At 37.6% G+C, this 2,690-nt stretch overlaps 1 protein-coding gene and 1 long non-coding RNA gene across 7 annotated transcripts in view; one reads left to right on the top strand and one right to left on the bottom strand.

Annotated features, from left to right (window-relative positions):
- The window catches only part of LOC109298030, a 7,747-nt gene extending 5,113 nt beyond the window's left edge, over nucleotides 1-2,634 (bottom strand). The window contains exon 1 of the long non-coding RNA XR_002097499.1: nucleotides 217-2,634. This is a non-coding gene — a long non-coding RNA (uncharacterized LOC109298030). The remainder of the gene's footprint in view (nucleotides 1-216) is intronic.
- The window catches only part of ZNF532 (zinc finger protein 532), a 112,803-nt gene that overhangs the window by 92,522 nt on the left and 17,591 nt on the right, over nucleotides 1-2,690 (top strand). The window lies entirely within an intron of this gene.

Raw genomic sequence — 2,690 nt, 5'->3', positions numbered from 1 at the left:
AAGTATGCCCTTCGAAAAAAGCATAGGGCTTGTGTGCAGCGATTAATAAACATTAAATATTCCCTGTCTTTCAGAGGTGGAAAATAAAGAGCATCTGCTTTGGTTGCTCTTGGATCTCTCCATAATTGGTTTTAAAATGTCAATATTGATTAGTTTAACAAAGTTTTAAAATTAAATGCATACTTTCATTGTAGAGCCATAGGCTTAGAAGGGGACCTCAAGAATCATCGGGTCCACCCCTCGGTACAAATGTAGGAATGCTACTCTGAAACCATCCCCTTTCCAATACATCCAGCCTGGTCTTGAAAGCCTCCAATGAAAGAGATGCCATGCCTTCCCGGGGCAGTCTATTCCACTGCCTTACTCTTCTATCAGTAAGGACGTTTTCCTGATCTCTAATTGAAATCCACTTTGCTATAATTTAAAGCCATTGCTTCATGTCTTTCCCTCTGCAGCAAGTGAGGACAGATATTCTCCCTCTTCTTTAAGGCAGTCATTTGGATATTTGATATTCGCAGAGCAATTAGAAATAAGCATCAGCTATAGATTATGAAGTGGGCCATATAATTCCAATAAAATATGGGATCAATTGAAAAAGTATATTATAATACATATTTTCAACATGGTAAAATGGCCTGTACAAAATGGTGCTAGTTGAAAATGTAATAGGAACATGGGAGTTATCATAATATTTTAAACCAGTAGCCAGTACAGGATGCTACAGAGGAAGGTGGAACAAACCCTGTTATAGACTGTTACAGAATAATTTGCCCCAAAGAAAAAGTACATCCCAAAATCTGTCATTTAGAAGTTTGCTTGTGGCGAAGGAGCTTAAAAGAACTAGATGCTGACATCCCATTGAATTCCAATAGGAAGTTAAACACATAACTCCTTCAGAAACGTGGCAACACCAGCCCAAAGCCTGAGAGTTTAGAACCCTTCCAAATATATTTAGCTTTTTTTTTTTTTAAGTGACACTTATTCTCTCACTAGCCACATAATGCCCTGTCCTGTTTGGAATTTCTTGTGAGCTCTTGACTTTGGTGGTTTATTGTGCCAGTGAGGTCTATACACTAGCTTAATTATGCCATGTATGGAAAGGTATTTCTTTGGTTTCCATTTTAAGTTTGCTCTTTTACAATTTCTTTGACTGTCACCTTTTCATATTACGAGGCAGGGAGAAGGTTCCAACTTGGCTATGCCGTATGAGTCATTATTTGGTAAATCTCTTTTCATCTGTCTGCAGTAAGCTGTCCCACTATTTTCAATCCCTCCCACTATTTTCAATCCCTCTTCATGTCCATTTTTTCATGCCCCTAATCATTCATATAACTCATCACTGAAACCATTTTATTCCTGCTATATCCATGTTTACATAGCATGATTACAGATTAACACGGTGTTTCAAGTGAGGATGTACCTTTGCTCTTTATAATTATGTTATATATTATTTTCATTTAATTTCTTATACATCCTAACATTTTGTTTGCTTTTTTGACTGCTATTCAACAATAAACAGAACCTGAGCTGTCTGGAGTGATGTGTAGTTCTTTATCCAGAGTTGGTATATAGTTAATTTAGAACCTAGTGTTTGATGATGCAATTTCCAGACACCTCCTGGAGCTTGCAGAAATTTTGCCCATTGAGGCACAGTCTTTCTAGCACTCTTGTGAGCTGATGATTAATTCCCCCTTCTATCCTACTGACACGAAAGGAAAGCCCATTTTTAACAGTGACTTCCTGAATAACCTGAAACATTTCCTTAAGTTCATTCATCTTCAGATATTTTGAATCTTTCTCTACTTGCCATTTCCCTTTGAAAATCATGAAATGTTTACACAGTATCTCTTAATCTTCCACAGATGCTCAATGAAGCCCAGTGAAGTTGTGGGTTTCATGTTGACTGCTGTGTTGCAAAATGCATTGGTGGGATGCTTTAGCTGTTTAAGGAACACAATCAGCTTTCCACATTTAGGCACATAAATGAGAGAAATGTGTTGATTTATTTCCTCCAAGTGATGTTTGATTTCTCTCCTTGTTTTGCTATACACTGTTTCAACTGGTCAAGGAAGTTGTCAATTTGGTGATTAAATACACGGTGGTAGTTGGGGTGGGACAGGATTCTGCCTCTAAAAACTTCACATTATGTTTGGTGTATTTTAACTCAGCATCTGTCTGAAATAAATGCAGTGCTTGGACGCACTAATTTCTCATATAAAGAAGTTTACTGTGCTGCATTTCCTAAAAAACAGCATAATTTACATGCCCATGAAAGGATTTTGAGAACCGTTTCTTCTCCCTCTCAAAAATGAAATCTTCTCAAGTTGGTAATGAGATTCCCCTGATCTACCTGTAACAGTTCTTACTCAGATGTACTGATTAATTCATTCAGGGCATCCTTGGTCTTGTACGCGCTGTTCATCAGTCACCTCAGACTTTGCAGGCAGTAATAGTTCACAGTAGTGAAGTTACATCTGCAAAACCTCTACTTAAAGAAACGTGTCCTGGCTTTTACAGGCCCTAGAACTGTTTCCAAGCAGTGTAACCACTAGGAAGGATGCACACACCGACTAAAGATCTGGCATTCAAAACCACAGGCAAATATAAGATCATTGTTCTTCCAATCCTGCTTCAGTTCCTGTCATTCATATATATATATATATATATATATATATGTGTGTGTGTGTGTG

This window comes from Gavialis gangeticus, unplaced genomic scaffold (genome assembly GCF_001723915.1).
Source record: "Gavialis gangeticus isolate Ggan-Ray unplaced genomic scaffold, GavGan_comp1, whole genome shotgun sequence".
Lineage (NCBI taxonomy): Eukaryota > Metazoa > Chordata > Crocodylia > Gavialidae > Gavialis > Gavialis gangeticus.
The sequence above is the reverse complement of the archived record's forward strand: the minus strand, read 5'-3'. Positions and strand labels throughout refer to the sequence as shown.